The 13,301-nt window shown below is 40.8% G+C and overlaps 1 protein-coding gene across 10 annotated transcripts in view; it reads right to left on the reverse strand.

Moving 5' to 3' along the window:
- ptprfb (protein tyrosine phosphatase receptor type Fb) overlaps window positions 1-13,301 on the reverse strand; it is a 189,703-nt gene that overhangs the window by 158,520 nt on the left and 17,882 nt on the right. The gene's annotated exons all lie outside the window — the stretch shown is intronic.

Below are 13,301 nucleotides of genomic sequence, written 5' to 3' on the forward strand. Positions count from 1 at the left end.
GTGGTCATAATGTTATGCTTGACTGGTGTAAATAAGTGTAAATAATACACATTTTAGTTTTTTTATGTATACCAATACCAGGTAACTTAGCCTGTCCGAATAGTTACACTACTTATAACTATTTATACAATATAGTCACATGATCTTAATCATTCTTGCTAACGTAGACGTTGCCTTCCCGACAGCTCTCTTTTACGGAAGCTTTTTGCTCAATAAAGTAAATAAGATAACAGCGCAAAATGACTCATGCAGTAAAGATAACGCAACCTGCTGAAAAAAGAGATGCTGACATGTGACTTCTAAGGAAAAGAGTATTAAAAAAAGCTAATAACTTTTAAAAACTGCTAAAAACTAACAATTCTCTTTCTTCTTATTGGTATTAAATGGTATTTAAGACCATTAAAAAAATCAATGGTCTTAAAACTACAATATTATCGATTATTACATGATCTTGAAAGACGATACATAACAGGAGTACAGGTGTTTTTTTTCTCTATTATGTAAACCTGTCAGTTTTAATTGTATAGGAATTTCACAATTTACATATGGAACTCATATGACATATTTCATATATTGAACATTACGTAAACATTTGTCTACCAGTATAAATAGCAAAGAAAAAACAATTTTATAACACATGTTTTTATTATTATTAGGATCTACCTGCCTAGTCACACCTCAGCAACCACCCCATTACCATGGAAACAGGATATTTTTCTAATCTTGGCGACCAGCAGCTATATCAAAGCAACAGCCAAGCCACACTTTAGCAAACAACCTATTATTTCACATGTGACTTCTAAGGAAAAGAGCATTAAAAAAGAGCTACTAACTTTCAACAATTAAAAACGTAGACAATTAACTATTATTGTTATTTATAGTTAATTATTTGTGTTCTTCTTTTCCTTTATATTATTATTATTATTATTATTATTTTATTATTATTATTATACGAAATTACAATAATATTGATTATCACAACAATTTGTGCGAAAATACATCTAATAAAAAAAAGAAAACTGTTATCATGACAAGAGTACAGATGTTTGTTTCCTTTGTATAAATCTGTAACTGTAACTGCAACTGTAAACAGCTACAGAATAGCATCGGCATAGCAACACTTTAGGAACCACATTTTTGTAACAGCAACCACACAGTAATACCTTCTTTAAAGCATGCTCCATGAACAAGGGCGGCTTAAAAAGGACAAAAAATATTGGCAATACGTTTGATAAAAGGAGACAAATTTGAGCCCAGAAGGACTACAAGACAAATTCCAAGCTGCTAATTTTCTCCTGAACAGGTGAACACTGAGCTTCAGATCACATTAGCTAACATTAGCTAGGTAATTATGGGCACTTTAAGTAATTTCAACACCTAAGCAACTAACTGCACGGTAATAGCTTAGCGACCACCGAGCAGTAACATAGCAACCGTAAACAGCTACAGCACAGCAACACCTTAGCAACGAACAACTACACTACAGCACGGCAGCAGCTGAACAATCCATTTTTAATATAATATAACATAAGTTACAATATACGTATAATAGAAGTTAATTTTTTTTTTATTTAAACCTAAATTTTACACAATTTAAAGTAAAAAAAACTGCCCGTTTTAAATGCTGTAACTCAGGATAATCTGTATATAAGACAAGAAAAATCGATCAGTGGAGCCCAAAGGCTGTTGCAGGGTTTAACAACAAGACGACCAAACGCTTTTATCAAAAAATAAGATCATCATCTCAACATTTAACCAATGATCAAAGAGAACTGGAGGAGGGGGAGGGGCTTCACATCCTTCTTTAAACCTGGCCATTAAGATATTAAAGAGACCACACACATGGCCTCCAATCTTCACAAGTGACTGTTTTACCACCCACAGACCACCCCCCTCCCACCCAACACCCCTCCCCAACACTCCCCGGGGGTCAAGATCACAATATCAGCGCTGCTGGAGGGCGGAGCTTCGTGCATTATGACCCTCACTGACCTAAAAACTGGGATTTTAACACCATATGGCTGATTTGAGTGCAGGAGCTCATCTGAAGGAGGCACATGAGAGTGCATTGAGTATTGATGTGGATGTGGGATCAGATGTTCAGAAAGCTAAGCTAAGCTAAGCTAAGCTAAGCTAGGTTCAAACTCTTGTACCTCTTGAAAGAAGAGCTTCAGGCATGTTTGTACTGTATGTACTTCTTAGAATTGCTCGAATTGCATGTTTTTTAGAAGCTAAAATACAGGATAACACGTTTTAACAAGGAGATTAGAGCCCAGAAGGACTACAAGACGGATCCCAAGATGGTAATTTTTCTTTAGAATAGGTTAAAACTGAGATTCAGATCACATTAGTTAACAATATTAGACAAATTCAATAAGCTGTAGCTTTCATAAACAAAGACGATAAAAAAAAAATAACACCAGTAAAATTGGCAAAGCCAATTTAATAATTGATAAAAGGAGACAGATTAGAGCCCAGAAGGACTACAAGACGAATACCAAAATGCTAATTTTCTCTAGATTCAGATAGCATTATCTAACATTATCTAGGTAAATTATATCCATTACTATTAGAAATTAGCATTTTTAGTCATTTTAACATTTAAGTGTCGCAGAATTCCTATTTTATAATTTTAGACAAATTCAATAAGCTGTAGCTTTCATAAACAAAGATGATAAAAAACACCAGTAAAATTGCCAATGCGTTTAAAAATGGAGACAAATTAGAGCCTAGAAGGACTACAAGACGAATACCAAAATGCTAATTTTCTCTAGAATGGGTTAAAACTAAGATTCAGATAGCATTATCTAACATTATCTAGGTAAATGATATCAATTACTAGTAGAAATTAGCATTTTTAGACATTTTAACATTTAAGTATCGCAAAATCCCTACTTAACAAACACAATATCAGATAGTTTCAACATGCTGTAGCCTCCAAAAGCAAAGACGGCTTAATAACACCAGTAAATATTGGAAAAGCACTTGATAAATGGAGACAAATTATAGCCCAGATGTGGATGTGGGATCAGATGTTAAGAAAGCTAAGCTAAGCTATGCTAAGCTAGGTTCAAACTCTTGCACCTCTTGAAAGAAGAGCTTCAGCCATGTTCAGTATGTTCTTCTTAGAATTGCTCGAATTGCATGCTTTTTAGAAGCTAAAATACAGGACAACACGTTTTACAAGGAGTTTGGAGCCCAGAAGGACTACAAGACGGATCCCAAGATGCTAATTTTCTCTAGAATGAGTTAAAACTGAGATTCAGATCACATTAGCTAACATTAGCTAAGTAAATTATATCAATTACTAGTAGAAATTAGCATTTTAATAATTTTAACATTTAAGTATCGCAGAATTCCTACTTAATGAACACAATATCAAATAGATTCAACATGCTGTAGCCTCCAAAAGCAAAGACGGCTTAATAACACCAGTAAATATTGGAAAAGCACTTGATAAATGGAGACAGATTAGAGCCCAGAAGGACTACAAGACGGATAGCAAGATGCTTATTTTCTCTAGAATGGGTTAAAACTGAGATTCAGATCACGTTCTCTAATATTAGCTAGGTAAATTATATCAATTACTAGTAGGAATGGGCATTTTAAGTCATTTCAACATTCAACACCAGTCAATATTCGCAAAATATTTACAAATGGAGACACACCAGAGCCCAGAAGGACTACAAGACAAATCCCAAGCTGCTAATTTTCTCCTGAGCTTCAGATAACATTAGCTACGTAAATTATATCAACTTATAGTAGTAATGTCTATTTAAAGTACTTTTAGCATTCATACTTATGGCAGTGAGTATTTGAGGTAGGTAAAGTCATCCAGACTAGTGTTGGCTAAGCTACACAATAATAAACAACGTTAGCGTGAACTGCTATCAATCACAGAGAAAGAACAGGTGGGCACCAGCTGTGGGGACAACAGGTGGGGACAACTGTTAATAGAGCTCTGGAAGAAATAACAGAGCACTTAAAAATGATGAGTTTCTTTGATTTTACCAAATTAAAAACCTCTGGAATATAATCAAGAGGAAGATGGATGATCACAAACCATCAAACCACCAAACTGAACTGCTTGAATTTTTGCACCAGGAGTAAAGCAGCATAAAGTTATCCAAAAGCAGTGTGTAAGACTGGTGGAGGAGAACATGATGCCAAGATGCATGAAAATAAAACTGTGATTAAAAATCAGGTTTATTCCACCAAATATTGATTTCTGATCTCTTAAAACTTTATGAATATGAACTTGTTTTGTTTGTTATTTCAGCCATTTCTCATTTTCTGTAAATAAATGCTCTAAATGAGAATATTTTTATTTGTAATTTGGGAGAAATGTTGTCTGTAGTTTATAGAATAAAACAACAATGTTCATTTTACTCAAACATAAACCTATAAATAGCAAAATCAGAGAAACTGATTCAGGAACTGAAGTGATCTCTTCATTTTTTCCAGAGCTGTATAATAATACGTTGGGTAATGATGTTACTCGGTTGGTATAGTGTTGTGTTTTAGCAGTGAAACAATTTAGAAATTGAAATATTTTAACTTTTGGAGTGTTTACAACCTAACATCATATTTTTCTCATCCTCATTAACTCTAAATCTTTCAATAAACAACGATAATAATAGAATTGTGAAATAATACTCTCAAAAGTTCGAGCTATAAGGTGTATTATATCACAGTTAGTTCCGACCCTGCAATGTGATTGGCTGAGAGGCGTTTTTTGAGTGACATTATTAGGCGATAATGCATTGTAACTGAAGCTCTCCATGTATCACTAGGTAATCTAGCAGCAATGCAGCGCTTACAAGCCAAATACAAACCAAATGCAATGTCATCATACACCGGCAGGCAAAGACGCGATCCAACAAATAAATAAAAATGCCCAGTGATTTGAAAATGCACATTATTACACACATTATGAGCCACCAGTATCAGTTTAAGACTTGCTATTATTAAAATAAAAGCTTAAGTGTATATCATCGCTGTCCAAAGAAAAACACTTATCTCTAAAACAGCTACTTTTTTACAGAAGAGAGAAAAAACCTTGTAAACTGTCAATGGAAGTCAATGTAAAAAAAAGTTAATTTTAGGTCATTTTGAAGAGTTTCTATTGGTCTGTTCATCAAAAAATTTTGGCACAGTGTAAGAGACAGTTTGTCTGTTCAAATTATGTAGTAAAATAAAAATCGACAAAAATGGACATAAGTGTTTTTCATAGGACAGCGACGATACATTTTTCAGTTAATATAAGGTATTTTAAGCTGAACGTAAGGTGGAATCTTTAGGAGTCCAGAGATCAATATTTGGTGGAATAATCCTGGTTGGTTTTTAATCACAATTATTTTCATGCATCTTGGCATCATGTTCTCCTCCACCAGTCTTACACACTGCTTTTGGATAACTTTATGCTGCTTTACTCCTGGTGCAAATATGACACGTTACAGCACTCCCTCTCGTGCTGATCTACGACCGGCGTTGAGCCGTAGCTTTAAGAGTAAGAGTAAAGGATGGTGTAACCCAGTTGTAAGCTCTCGTTTTTTTTTTTTTCAGTCCTCAGGTCTGATCAGAGAGAGCTCGGACAGGTGCGCTGCCCACTCCGGACCATCTGCTTCTGTCCTTGGCTCGCGCCGGATGGCCGGAGTCCAGCACGGCTCCGGCACCCAGAGATCTGCCAAGAGTCTGATGGTGTTTACATGACTAATCAAATATTTCCATCTCTCCTGCCGAGACGCGACACAACACAAAACGGGCAATTTCTCGAAATATTGGCCTCATAATTCGCATTATTTAATAACCGTGTTCGCAAAACGTGAGACGCATTCAGAGCGGGCTCTGGCGTTCCTCGCCGTGACATCGTGACTCGCTTATTTGTCGTATTTGGCGCGATTCGCTCGCCGACACTCAATGCAACTCAATGCCTCAACGTGGGTGACCAGTCAGTCCTGTAGAAGCAACTTACAACTTGATAGTAGTTAAAAAAACACATACGCTTACTATGCAACACCCTCCCACCTCACTGGCTCATCTCGCTCATCTTCTCGTCTTATCATCTTATCCTGCCGCTCAACAGGTGACGAATGACGTGACGGCGCCCAGCGTTAGTAAGCGAACAAGCGAGTGAGCGAGCGAGTCACTGAGTACGTGGGTGGCAGGTCAACCCGCCCTGTATAAGCGAGAGTGGCGGCAAGGAAACAATGCCAGCAGTTTCTCCCAGAGCCCTGAGATATTCCACTCTTCAGCCTTTAAGCTGACGAGGTGCTGATTGGTCCATTACTCACGCCACAGGTATGCACAATGCAAAGGTACATACAGATGCACAGGTACAAACAACACACAGGTACACACAATGCGCCGGTACGCACAACACACAGGTACGCACAGATGCACAGGTACACACAATGCACAGATACACACAGATGCACAGGTGGACACACCGCACAAGTACACACAACACACAGGTACGCACAGATGCACAGGTACACACAATGCACAGATACACACAAATGCACAGGTGGACACACCGCACAGGTACACACAACACACAGGTACGCACAGATGCACAGGTACACACAATGCACAGATACACACAAATGCACAGGTGGACACACCGCACAGGTACACACAACACACAGGTACGCACAGATGCACAGGTACACACAATGCACAGATACACACAGATGCACAGGTGGACACACCGCACAAGTACACACAACACACAGGTACGCACAGATGCACAGGTACACACAATGCACAGATACACACAAATGCACAGGTGGACACACCGCACAGGTACACACAACACACAGGTACGCACAGATGCACAGGTACACACAATGCACAGATACACACAGATGCACAGGTGGACACACCGCACAGGTACACACAACACACAGGTACGCACAGATGCACAGGTATGCACAACACACAGGTACGCACAGATGCACAGGTATGCACAACACACAGGTACGCACAGATGCACAGGTATGCACAACACACAGGTACACACAGATGCACAGGTACACACAATGCACAGATACACACAGATGCACAGGTACGCACAACGCACAGATACATACAGTTGCACAGGTACGCACAACGCACTGATACATACAGATGCACAGGTACGCACAACGCACAGGTACATACAGATGCACAGGTACACACAACGCACAGGTACACACAGATGCACAGGTACACACAACACACAGGTAGACACACCGAACAGGTAGACACAAAGCACAGGTACATACAATGCACAGGTACACACAACGCACTGATACATACAGATGCACAGGTACGCACAACGCACAGGTACATACAGATGCACAGGTACACACAACGCACAGGTACACACAGATGCACAGGTACACACAACACACAGGTAGACACACCGAACAGGTAGACACAAAGCACAGGTACATACAATGCACAGGTATGCAGAGACGCACAGGTACGCACAGAAACAGCACAGAAACTGAGATCTTAACAAGGCCACATCTAAAGAGCTGCCAAAAACACAGCCCTGCAAGCCTTTCAGCACAAAGACGACCAAACCTGATCCCATAACAACAACGCTGACTGTGTCCACGAGTCACACAACTGCCTCAGTCTCTGCCTCAGAGTCAGACTCTGCCTCAACCTTAGCTGAGCCTTAACCTGTTTTTTAGCTACTTTCTTAGTCTCTGTTTTAGTCTCGGCTTCAGAGTCAGACTCTGCCTCGACCTCTTTCTTAGTTACCGTCTTAGTGTCTGTTACAGTATCTGCCTCAGAGTCAGACTCTGCCTCGACCTCACTCCAGCCTTACTCTCTTTCTTGGCCTCTGTATCAGCCTTGACTCTGTCTCTGACTCATCCACAACCTCAGCTATACATTCTAACTCAGACTGAGCCTCGGCCTCAGCTACTTACTCTACCTCAGACTTAGGCTCTGACTTAGCCACTGACTCAAGTTTGCCTCACAATCAGCTATAGACTTAACTCTACCTTAGATTCAGCCTTGGACTCAGTTAACGACTCGAATCTTCCTCAGATTTAGCCACTGTCTTAGCCTCAGCTACTAACTCTGCCTCAAACTGAGCCTCAGATTCAGCCTTGGACTTAGCCACAGACTCAACTCTCCTCAGCCTAGATTCTGCCTCGGACTCTGCTCCTATAGCTGCTCCCTTAGCCTCAGATTCAGTCTCAGCCTCAGCAACATCCTCTGCCTCAGGTTTAGCATTAGCCTCAGCATTAGCCTGCTGTTAAAGGTTCCTCTGTTCCTGATGTAACATTTAAATGTAATTAAATGTGATGCTGACCGTTTGAAGCCCTTTGTTCTAAAAGGTCAGACATGTTTGGATTCTGATCTCATGTTTAAACAGATACATAATTAAAGAGATGATTATAATAATATACTTCCTGTTCTCTTTTTAGAGTCACTGATCAGCGACTCCAGTATGTGCATCAGTATTTATAAAGCATGGTGCAGCTTGATTTAGGGCATCAGTGTGTCTTTGCTATCGTAACAACGGGAAAAGTACAGCTTGAACGTCTCGAAATACACAAAAGGCGTGTACTAATTCTGTTAATTAATCAACATTAAAAAACGTTAGCAAACTGCCTAGCAACCAGTTAGCAATATTTTAACAATAACCTGGAAAATGTTAGCAACTGCCTAGCAACAGCTTAGCAACCACTTTAGAAATGATAGCAACTGGCTAGCAACCATTTAGCAACGCCTTAGCAACCACCTAGAAAATGTTAGTAACTGCCTAGCAACCACTTAGTAACGTCTTACTATATCAGACAATTATTAGCATTTCACCGTGTTGGTCAAAACTTATTTGGACTTATTTGAACATTTAGCTGAAAGTCAACAGCATAGCAACCACTCTTCAGACAGAAACAGCTTAGCAACCATTTTAACTTTTTAACGTTATTAGTGCACTTTTCCAAGCCAACTTAAAGTTCGTTATCGAACTTTCCCTTTCTAGTTTTATTTCGTGTTCTGTTTATTGCTGATGCAAAAGTTGGGTCCATGTGTTGCCAAGATAGCGATGAACGTCTGACTGTTGGCGTCTGTCTAGGTTGTATTCAGTCAGTGGAGCTCCTGTGTTTTCTGTTACCAAGATAAACAAGCAAAACTCCAGAAATGTACCTGAACACACCTCATTTCCAGAACACCACGCCCATCAGTGTAGATATATTCAGAAGCTCTGCTGCTGTTTAAACCAGGCAGGAGGAAGGAGTGAAAAGACAAAGGAGAAATGCATCTTGGATTAGCTTCAGTTTGTGAAAGAAAAGGGCGGGAAAAGCCCTGAGATAACTGCTGAGTGTCAGAGCTCCCAGCATGACCTACTTACTGAAAATGGCAGAAGGATTAACCAACTGATACCACTTTTCACCCCAAATACCACCCCGCCACCAGCCCGGCTGATCTGGCTCCTTTCCACTGGAATCAAGGGTATTAAAAAGAGTTTATCCTTCTTTTGTTGGAGTAACTGTCTCTCCTCTCCAGAGATCACATTCCACTAGGTGTTGGCCTCACAATTCTGGAAGGATTTGATTGTATTCGGCACTAAGTTTCATATCAGTTTAGTGACTAAATATGCGCATCATTACCTGCAATATGTGGGCGAAGGTGCTGTATAATTTACACTGATTGGTTTGTAGAAAGTTTGGCAAGTTACTAGTTTCTAAGTGTTGTGCCGAATCCTGCCTGCCTGCTAGAATCCAAATCTATGGTAAGGTACGGCATAGGGTACGATAAAGGGTACGGCATAGGGTACGATAAAGGGTATGGTGTAGGGTAGGTGGAAGGATACAACAAAAGGTATGGCGTAGGGTACGGCAAAGATTGCTGCGAAGAGTACAGCATAAGGGTTGGCATAGGATACCGTGTAGGGTTTGGCATAGGGTACGGCATGGGGTACAGCGAAGAGTACAGCAAAAAATATGGCATTGGGTACGATGAAGGATATGGTGTAGGGAACAGCAAAGGTTACGACAAAATGTACAGCGTAGGGGGTGGGATAGGGGGTGGTGTAGGGGCCGGCATAGAGTTTAGCGTAGGGTACGCTGTAGGGTACAGCAAAGAATACAGTGTAGGGTATGGCGAAAGGAACGACAAAAGGTACGGCAGATGGTATGGCGTAGGGTACGCCGAAGAATACAACAAACGGTAGTGCAAGGCGTATGGCGTAGGGGGTGGTGTAGGGATCGGCGTTCATGAGGAAGACGGGTATGGTGTAGGGTACGATGATTGGTACAGAGTACAACATAGGGTACAGTGTAGCGTATGGCGCAGGGCATGGTATAGGGTTCAACGAAGAATACCACAAAAGGTACGGCGAATGGTATGGTGTAGGGTACGGCGAAGAATACAGTGAATGGCACGGCAAGGGGTATGGCATAGGGGGTGGTGTAGGGTCCGACATAGGGTATGGTGTAGGGTTTGGCATTGGGGACGAAGAAGGGTACACCAAAGGGTACAGTGTAGGGTACGATGAACGGTATGGCAAAAGGTAGAGCGTAGGGTACGGCATATGGTACAGTGTAGGGTACGGTAAAGGGTACAGCGAAGGGTACAGGGAAGAACACGACATAGGGTACGACAAGGATACGGTACAGCGTAGGGTTTGTTTTAATGCACAAGATACGTGTTGGCTACAGCGCAGGCTCCACGCAGAATTAGAAATTGAACTTTAGACCCGTATAATCCCATGATACAACTTACATAAAGTAACAACTCTCATGCTGAAGAAAGTAGTTGAGCTACTTTGAAGAACAAAGCTCGGTTCCAGATTTCTCCTGGACGTCCCCAACCAGCGCCCCAGTGGACGTGTTCAATTCCACCAGCAGCTCACCTGATTTACCATCATTAACAAGCACCAACTACAGCAGTGCTCAGTAAATAACAGCAATAACGGCCGTATTGCATCAACCAGAGACTCTGAACGTCCTTCTGCTGTTCGTTACAGACAAAAGCTTCCAAGAAATGACAAAGAAAGGAGTGTTGAACATCCCAGCTGGGAAAAGGAGCGGATTGGATGGAGGAGTGAGAACATTTACACTCATAATTACCGAACCCCGGCGAGACCCGAGCCTGCGGATCTTTTCTTAATCAGACTCTCAGAGCTAATCGCTAATGAGAACGGCCTAGCGCTAACTTTAATGTACAACACTGAATTACTGCGTCCAAATATTTATGAACTCCCACAAATGTCTGAATGCAATCAAATCCTCACAGCAGTGTTCCATTTATTTATTAGAAAACCTTCTCTGAACAGTATTTCTGCTGAAGGAGCACCTGACCCTCACCTGACCATCACCTGACCAGCACCCTGACCATCACTTAATGACTACCGTCCCATTGCACTTACTCCCATCATCATGAAGTGCTTTGAGAAGCTGGTCATGAGGCACATCAAAAACCAGCTCCCGTCCTCACTGGACCCTCTGCAGTTTGCGTATCGTCCAAACAGATCAACAGACGATGCCATCTCTACTGCGCTCCACCTGGCTCTCACCCACCTGGACAACAAAGACTGCTATGTTCGAATGCTGTTCATCGACTTCAGTTCAGCATTCAACACCATCATCCCTCAGCATCTGATTGGAAAACTGAGCTTGCTGGGCCTGAACTCCTCCCTCTGCAACTGGGTTTTAGACTTCCTGACTGAGAGACCACAATCAGTCAGGATTGGAAACAACACCTCCAGCACCACCATACTGAGCACCGGCGCCGCCCAGGGCTGTGTGCTCAGCCCACTGCTGTTCACTCTGCTGACTCATGACTGTACTGCAAAGTACAGCTCAAACCACATCATCAAGTTCGCTGATGACACAACTGTAGTTGGCCTCATCAGCAAGAACGACGAGTCAGCCTGAGAGGGGTACAGTAAGTGTAATATAGCTCAATATATTTATTTAGACAGTGGCCAGTACACTAAGCAACATACTTTGCAGCAAAGTGTAAATAAGGTATTGCTAAACAAACAGCTAACTAGGTAGTATCTTGTCTATAATCGCACAGCCCCACAGCTAACTAGCTAGATAGGTAGCTATAATTTAGCTAACTAAGTTACTATCTCAGATTCTACAGTAGTAATTATCTTCCACACAGTCTGGCTGTATTTATAAATAATTGATCTAGTGTTCGTGTTTGTATGTATGTATTAATCTGACTTTTTGATATCTGACAATGTATGGATCTACATTTGTTTAAATATAAATTGTGTATCTATTTTTTTTATTTGTAAACATATTAATTTGAGTTTTGAAATTTGAATCTGAATTTAAACATGAACAATTATTAAGCTGATTTTTTTAAAACCTGAAAATGTTTCTACATTTTTTAAATCAGAATTTTGGTATCACATCTAGTAGAGATTACATCTCCAGATTGTTCGTTCTGATTCTTGAAACACAGTAGCAGCCACCTGGGAGCCCACAGGAGCCACCTAGCAACACCATAGTAACCACCTGGGACACTATTAGTAATAGCAACCACCCTGCAACATTCTATCAGCATTCATCTAGTCTAGAAACCACCGCACAGCAACATGCATACGACAGAAACCACCTGGGATACCACAGGAACCACAGGCCCGGGAGCGCCGGGTTTATTCACACACTAACAGGGTCCCTGTCCACCTGCCACAGCCCGGGACGGCCACCCAGCACCTGCCAGCTGCCACCCGCCAGCGGTCAGTGATTGAACGCAGTTCTGAGCCGAGCTCTGGACCCGGCGGAAACCAGGCCAGACTCCAGAAATGTGGGTTACGGGTAAAATGGGACGAAGTTTTAAAGGAAAAATGCAGAGAAAAGGTTGATTTACACAATATATTACCATCTCAAATATCTCAAACCACTACCCCAAATATACTGAAATATATACTGCAATACAATCATTTACTGCTTTATTTAACCTTCAATTACACTTTAAATGCAGATATTTACTGATTAATAACCTTTAGAATCCAATAAAAGCTAAAGAGCGTCAGTGATTAATAGTAATATTTCCCAATTTTTTACAATTCGTCACTTTTTTATTTAAATTCTGTTCCATTCCTTTGTTTTTACCGCTGTGTTCTTCCTTCTAAATGCAATTAACATGCATTCTCCATTTGAGTTATGAACAAAATGTGTCCACTTTTTTCAGCTCCGATCTGATTCCGATATAAAACTGATATAAAACTGCCGATACCGATACAAATACCGATACTTTTAGTTTTTAGTTTATTATTAGTACTATGATTAAGGTTACATAACAGCACACAGCCCTTTGAAGAGTCTACACAAGTGCAT

Source organism: Astyanax mexicanus, chromosome 4 (assembly GCF_023375975.1).
Source record: "Astyanax mexicanus isolate ESR-SI-001 chromosome 4, AstMex3_surface, whole genome shotgun sequence".
NCBI classification, from domain to species: Eukaryota; Metazoa; Chordata; class Actinopteri; order Characiformes; family Acestrorhamphidae; genus Astyanax; species Astyanax mexicanus.